Source organism: Acanthochromis polyacanthus, chromosome 5 (genome assembly GCF_021347895.1).
Source record: "Acanthochromis polyacanthus isolate Apoly-LR-REF ecotype Palm Island chromosome 5, KAUST_Apoly_ChrSc, whole genome shotgun sequence".
In the NCBI taxonomy this organism is placed as follows: Eukaryota; Metazoa; Chordata; class Actinopteri; family Pomacentridae; genus Acanthochromis; species Acanthochromis polyacanthus.
This window is the reverse complement of record NC_067117.1, coordinates 35,766,526-35,772,940: the sequence shown is the minus strand read 5'-3', so window position 1 is coordinate 35,772,940 and position 6,415 is coordinate 35,766,526. Positions and strand designations below refer to the sequence as shown.

Below are 6,415 nucleotides of genomic sequence, written 5' to 3'. Positions count from 1 at the left end.
GATGCAAATGCATGTCAAGCGGTGAAAATTATATATGGCTATATGCATATATCTATAGATATAGATGACTATATGCCTTTCAACATTTCTAAACATATCTACTGTTTTGTTGTCCAACTTAATTTATAATGATAATTTCTAGGCAATGAGAGGGAGTCTTTTCTCTTTATAAGTTCAGTAATTAGTAACTAGAAAGTTACTTTCACAGTAACACACTACTTTTTGGTTTCAGTACTCAGTAAGGTAACTGAGTTACTTTTTAAATGAAGTAACTAGTAACTGTAACTAATTACTATTTTTCAGTAACGCGCCCAACACTGGGTACCAATCACCCGCTCTGCTGCTCTCACCACCTATTGCAGGTCCTTTCTGTCCTTCTGCAGTCTTGCATCTGAACCACACTGTACAGCAGTAGGTCAGTCTCTGTTGAGCCCTCCCTTCCTGGTCTGAGATGTTGGCGGACAATGTGAAGTCCGCAGAGATGTGGACCCCGAGGAACATGAAGCTGTCCACCTTCTCTGTGGTGGAGTGCTCCATCGCTTTGCTCTCCTGAAGTCTGTGATCATCTCCTTGGTTTTTCCTTGGTTTGTCCAGTGTTCCAACAACGCAGATGCAGGACCTCCTCCCTGTAGGCTGAGACATCGTTGTCTCCGATCAGTGCTATGATGGTGGTGTCCTTGACAAACTTGATGATGGCGTTGCTGGGGTGAACAGGAGAACAGTTTAATGTGAACAGAGTGTAGAGGAGGGGGCTGACAACACACCCTTAAAATGTTCTAGAGTTCAGGATGAGAGTGGAGGAGATGTGGTCTCTAATCCTGATGTTTTGGAGTCTGTTGCTGAGGAAGTCCCATATCCAGGAGCACAGTGAGCTGCCGAGCCCAAGGATGCTCAGCTTAATAGCCAGTTTGTGAGGGAGAACTGTATCGAAGGCGGAGCTGAAATCCATGAACAGCATCCTCACATAGATGTTACTTCCTTCCAGATGTGTGAGGGCTCTATGGACAGAAGTATGATGTCAACTGTGTTTGCTCTCAAAGAACAGATGAGGATGATGAGAAAGTCACTACTTTTGCAGGTTAAAATCTGACTTGATGATGGCTCCAGATAAAAAGCCAGAGTCAGTAGGGTTCATCATCTTTAGTCCATGAATTACTGTGCAAAATTTCATGGCACTCAATCAAATGGTTCTGGAGATTCAGTCCAAACCAACACCTAATGAGAAGGGATTCTTTCTATCACTTTTGACACTTAACATGAAATTAACAATTTCAGCTTTTTTATGTATACCCAAACATGCAAAAAAAATATATACCCATTTCAAATTCATGTCTAAATATAACTTTGGTGGCCAAGTCACAGCCCTTTTAGCTCTTTTCCTTTTGGGATCCATAATTTCACTGACTGGATTCGTGTGGCTTCATGCAGCCGTAGACATCAAATCCATCTCATCAGCAGAGCCTGAGGCCAGTACAACACATCACAAATCACTGATGGACACAAAATGACACAAGAGATGGATGAGGCTTTAAAATGCTGTGTGGTAGACAGGATGGTTACATCAAGTAGATGTATTGAATCAGTGGTGTAGTCAAGTTTTTTCTAGTAGGTATACTCCAGCCTCACAAACCAAAGCCAGGTAAGGTTCTCATAAATGCGCGTGCACTCACACATGCGCGCACACACACACACACACACACACATACACACACACACACACACACACACACACACACACACACACACACACACACACACACACATGCAGCAGCACCAACACCAACAGCAGCTTCTTGATTTCAACCAAACCAACTGGCTAGTTATATAGCATCAGCAGCTCCTCTTCCTGCCATCAGGTAGAGCTGATGTTTCCTCTTCAACAAACTCCCTTTCCTAAACGTTAACCTTAGCTCCAGCTTTAATGTTTCCTAAAGTGGCAGTATTCACAGGACAAGCAACAGGCTTATTTAAACACTGAAATAGGATCATTTGGCTTTCTTTTCTTTTTGTTATTTTTTCTCCACTGACTGGTGTTGGATTATTAGAGATTGTTGACTTATGCCCCTCTTCTTCTAAGCCAGGGGTATTCAGCTAAAATTGAGAGGTCCAGTCAAAGAAAATTGATTAAAGCAAAGGTCCAGAACATCATAATGTCTAACTTGAATTGGTGTAATATATGTTGATGTAACCTGGTAGTTATATGACAGTCTGCTTGTCATCAAAAACTGACCGTCAAATAAATTCAGTACGGTTCAAAAACATTTTGACATTTATTAATAAATAACTTTTTATATAACTGTATATCTTAAAATAAAGTGTAGAACTTAAAAAAAGTGGCTGAACAACCTGAACCAACTTATTAACATCTTTAACAATACCTAAATCTCATAAATGTAAACATTTGAACCCTTTCATATTGTTTTCTTGTCTTATATCACTCCCCTTATATCTCTGCTGCTTAATGGGAGAACTGAGCTGCTGCTTGTCCTGCCAGTGTTTTGAATCATGGCCTGAATGGTGTCAGGGTCATTCTCAAACATATTTAGAGGAGGTCATTGGTGAGTCTGGAACAATATTTAGTTTTGATTATGTTCATAGTTGAGAAAGCTGTCTTACAGCTGTTTGCTGAGCCAAGCATGGTCAGCATGTGACCACAGTCTGTCCTCTACTGGTGTGTAATGTGCAAAAGATACAACTCTAAGAGCCGATGCTTTGTAGTGAATCTGAAGAGCTGACTTCTAACGTATTTAATGGAGTATGGAGTTTAACACTGTCCTCGCAGAAAACATGTTACTGGATCTTAGATTAAAGACGCTTGCCTTCAGTGACAACAGAGCTGTTGATGAGACACTTCAGAGGATAAGAGCAGCAGCAGCAGTCTGACACCTCCACCATTAGAGGACCAAGTGGAGGAAGAACCTCAAACTTCTGCTGTGTGGAGTCTCTTTGATGGAAGAGCTACAGGAGATGATTCAGGAGAAATCCTACAGCTGATGTGGTAATGGAGGATCATATCTAGAGGAAGCCCTCATCCAACCAGCAGACGACCCACTGAGCTGGAGGCAGGACAAGGCCTCAGTCTGCCCCACCTGGTGAAGGTGATGGAGGAGAGACAACTTCTTCCATCTAAGAGAATCTTCTCAAAAACACAGCAGATATTCACTGAAAGAAGAAATGGTATCAGCCCATCCAAGCTCGGGCTTCTGATTTTTCTAAATGTCAGCCTGCTCTGAGGACATTTATACTGTTTGAATACTGAGTCTGGTTCTGTTTCTGTGGGTTCATGTGCAGAGTTTTGTTCATTTATTTTTTGTGCAAAAAAGTTTGATTGAAATATTAAACAAAAGTTAGAATGCCTGTTTTTGTAACAGAACAAATGCACAAAATGAGTCATCTATACGGTGGGCTTCTCATAAAAACACTGGATGCAAAAGAGTTTGTCAAAACACAAATGATTCATATTTGCCAGGTTAGGCTAAAACATGAGGCTACAAAGAATAATAAATTAGGAGCCGTTTGGGTGCCAAAAGAACCGGCTTTTCTTTGGAAGCTGTGCCAAAAGCTCTCTGAAAATAACCGAACTTCCATCACTACTGTCCTCCTCTCTGTCGCTCATCTCTCAGCTGGTTTTTGAAGGCAGAGCTGCGATGCAATGCAGCGACGTCATTGGCTGAGCAGCGTCACGTGGGATGCCTGAACTCGTAATTGGTCTGTGTGTTTCTGAGCTGATAGACCAATGATAAACACTGGAAAGCTGCACCGGTAAAATAGAAGCGACCTGTCAAATTTACACCCGTATAGACGGTGTCTGGGTCCGGATCCGGACGACGGTCCGCCTTTTAGTGAACCCAGTGGGGTTTTTTTGCACAAGCCAACTAGGCGGCCGTCCAGGGCGGCAAACTCAAGGGGGCGGCATGATAAAGGGGGAAAAATAATTAAATACAATTCCCTTCATAAGCACGCAGCTGAGTAAGCATCCATTGACACTCTGATGGTGTTACGTTACATAACAAATGGCGCCCTCTTCAGGTCAAGACTCAGAGGTGCGCCCTCTGCTCTCTGACCGACGAGACCGTGGGGGTGCGCGGTACTTGGCGGAGACGGCGAAGACGGACCGATAGTGTATATATCCCGCCCCCCGTCAACAGGAAAGGCGAGAGGGGTGCGTGTTTACCGGTGACTGGGCGCGACAGACTGACTTGCCTAGGGAGTCAATAAGGCTAGAACCGCCACTGAGTGAACCCTGTTCTCAGCCAGACAGCTCCCCCCGTCCCACACAACTTCACTGCTTCCTGACACAGAGAAGACGAAATTATGAACGGGAAAGCGAACGTTATGTCAAAAAACATACTGATACATATGTTTGCGCATTTTTAAGTGGTTATATGGGAATTCGGGACCTTTTCTAGTGGGTATATGGCGTATACCTGCGTGTTTACACCCCTGGGTATACGTATCTTTGCGCATTTTTAAGTGGGTATGTATACGGAAATTTGGAAAATTTTCTAGTGGGTATACGGCGTATACCTGCGTATCACGTAGACTAAACCCCTGTTTTGAATGCAGGGAAAATGGAAAGTGTGTGATTGGGTGGATGAAATGTAGATACGCTTTCTTTCCTAAACTTGAATGAATGATTGTCATGTTTTCTTTCCCTGAATGCAAACCTCATGGAGCTGCTTTACTCCACATATATAAGTGCTTTATGAATGGTGTGATGTCCTTGCATTACTTTATACTAATTTCTATCAGGATTTGGCTTTCAATGCATATAGAAACTAATTATATGCAAAGTATGTAAGGCGGGTGTGTGTTTACCCCAGCTGTTAAAAGCTGCATAGTAAGCTGCAGCATTATTTAGCGAGTGTGTGTGTGTGTGTGTGTGTGTGTGTGTGTGTGTGTGCGCTCGCGCGCGTGCGCGCGTGTGTGGATGGAGGAGTAGAAGGAAGCGCATTGGACGGCAGGGAGCGGTCACATGACAGTGACAGCATGTGCGATTTAAAAGAAAGGAAAATAGAGACTTGAGCATCAGATGAGGCTCTGGGAGAACCTCCTCCACCCACTCCCCGAACAGGAGCAAATCCGCTCCTTTAAAACCACCTTCTTTTATTTTCCACCTGTGCTAGTATTTCCCTCTCTTATGCTTCTGTGAAATAATATTTTTTTAAAAAGCTCTGACCTACCTTTGCTGCGTTCAGCATCATAATCCCAGCAGTGAGGAAGCGCGTCCAGGCGGAGCACCTCTCATAAATCTCTGAAAAAGGTAAGAGAATAGAACTTTTTGGAGACACTGTCGCTCAGTTATTATTTGTGGCATTTTGTAATTGATCATTTGCGCTCTGGCGTTGTTTTTACATTGTCCAAACCCAATTATGAACTGGATGTTTTTTTCTCTCGTAATATTAGAATTGTTGTGCGGGTCGTGCAGGCTGAGCATGTGCATCTGACAAAGGAGGTGCATCAAACTGCGCCAACACAGCGCAGTTACTTCAACAGTGCTGCACGTTCATGACTTGAGGCAGCAGGATTAGTTACTTCTCAGCCGCTGCAGCATCTTAATTAAACATTTGATGTGTAATTAATTGAATCTTTGCCAGGAAACCACAAATAGGTTGCTAAATATAGGAAAATACATTTCATTTAATATGCTTAAGGATGCAGCAGCAATCCCGATTAGCAACCAAACAGCCCTCTCTTATTTTTTTCCTTCTAATATTACAGTAAATTAAATCTGTATTTATAATTAAGCAGACAGCCTGTTGGTCACAGAAAATAGCTCCTATTAAGAAAACTTCAGTTTTTCATGTGATCTGTAAATATCTGCTTTAAAATGAGACAGTGTTGCCACTTAGTGCCTCTAAGCAAGGCAATCAACAGCTGGTGGAGAGCTATGGCATCACTGTGCAGCTCCTATGTGAACATGTGCAACTGAGTAAATGTGACAAATACCATATCTGACACATGAAAACATAGCAGGCAGGACTGTCTCATCTCTGAACTCCACTCCATGCTTTGATGTCTTCAGCGTTTGACCACTGCAGTTGTTTGAGTAGTTTTCTGGCTGCCAGTTTGTCCCATCAGAACATAAAGGAGAAAGGGCAGTTGGTTCAGTATTGATGTAATTGCTTCCACAGTCTGTCTGGGGAACATGTGTCTGTCTGCATTCAAATGACAACCTGCACAGTTGGGGATGAAGCCCTGGCCCTGGGTGTCCTGGATGCCCAGCAGGCTGCTGGCACATACAGTACCATTACCTGGCTGCACGTCGGGTGGTCTGAACCATCACCTTCACTGAATGTCAAACCTGCGTTGTTCTTTTGCAACTTCTCTGTTGCTCTTCATTTAATAAATATAAGTAGGATTTCTTGATCTTTACAGCTTTTGGATTCTGTAACTTTTTCTTATCTGCTGCTTT

The 6,415-nt window shown here is 42.9% G+C and overlaps 1 protein-coding gene across 2 annotated transcripts in view; it reads left to right on the top strand.

The window, feature by feature from the left end:
* The first annotated feature begins 5,003 nt into the window (after positions 1-5,003).
* rap1gapb (RAP1 GTPase activating protein b) overlaps positions 5,004-6,415 on the top strand; it is a 137,565-nt gene continuing 136,153 nt past the window's right edge. For both annotated transcript variants that reach the window (XM_051948302.1, XM_051948301.1), the window contains exon 1: positions 5,004-5,263. The gene's annotated coding sequence lies outside the window, so the exon portion shown is untranslated. The remainder of the gene's footprint in view (positions 5,264-6,415) is intronic.